The sequence below is a fragment of the Aplysia californica genome, unplaced genomic scaffold (genome assembly GCF_000002075.1).
Source record: "Aplysia californica isolate F4 #8 unplaced genomic scaffold, AplCal3.0 scaffold00477, whole genome shotgun sequence".
Classification (NCBI taxonomy): Eukaryota; Metazoa; Mollusca; class Gastropoda; order Aplysiida; family Aplysiidae; genus Aplysia; species Aplysia californica.
In genome coordinates, this window is record NW_004797747.1 from 246,086 (window position 1) to 247,395 (window position 1,310).

Consider the following 1,310-nt stretch of genomic DNA (forward strand, 5'->3'; position numbering starts at 1 on the left):
CTTCATAATTCGAAGGTAGGCCTAGCGAAGTAGTGTCAAACACACACAATGTAACGATATTATTATGTAACTATGACAAAGACACACACACAAGCACACACACAAGCACACACACACACACACACACACACACACACACACAATACTCACCGAGTGCCGTTTATCCGATTGTCTCAGGGTTCAAAGGTCGCAAAGACAGCAGCTGAATCAGTCCAAGTGTGTAGTGAAGCGACTTGCTTGTGTGACACTTCCGAGATTACGGTGAAATCGTGACGTTTCTGGGTCACCCAACGAACCCGTATCAGGGACCAGGTTCTTTTCCTCTAGAGCGTGCAGAGGCTTCCGGAGGAGGGGGGGGGGGGGTTAGCTTTCAGTATGGGAGCTTCTGTTACTTCGGCACTGTGGATCTCGTCGAAAGACACTCCGTGATAAGCAAGGTATGCTTCTGGTGTATGTCACTCGTGTTTCCAGAAAGAAACCAGGTTGGAATTCTCGTGAAAACTCCAGGGATGAATATAATTTTAAAATTTCAGTCATGGAAAGTTATGTCCCGTCAGACGTTAGTGCACTTTGGCAAGGATGTGCAATATTGCCCGCTTTTTGAAAAAACAACAACGATATAACATACATGTATTTTGGGACGAAAAGGATCTCTTGAGAAAAAAAAGCGTACAACTCATTCCGGAACTCGAAAATATTTGATTCACTAAGGTAAAAGAAAAAGGTGTTCCTGTTCTACATGACGGTTTATGACGGGACATATCTGACAATTGTCGTTCCTCTTGGCGGTCTTCTAGTCTACAACGATCAACCACCCTGACCCTGACCATACCGTTGTCCTTACCCTAACATTTCCCGTAACCCTAGTCCTAGTCCTGACCTTTACCCGTACCCTGACCCTGACCCTGACCCTAACCAACTGACACAGAGCACAGGTACACCGTGGTCAGTCTGGTAGACCGTCAAGTGGACTCTCACACGCGCGTGCACACACACACACACACACACACACACACACACACACAATCTATCCAGGAAGAGCAAGAAAGGCATGAAGCCAAACGAACAACACATCACTTGTAAGCTATGTAGGCCACTCTGACAGCAGTAGTTTACGATGCGTCAACAGGATAACGGCCACACTTTCCAGTTTCCAGGAACAGATCAGGGCCAAAACGAGACAAAAGAGAAGTAGAAGGAGTGGGTGGTTGGCTGGTGCTCTGGAGTGCTCTGCTTCTTCTTTCCTATCAAACATCTATCGTCCTTATCTCTCCTCCTTCTTTCCTATCAAACATCTATCGTCCTTATCT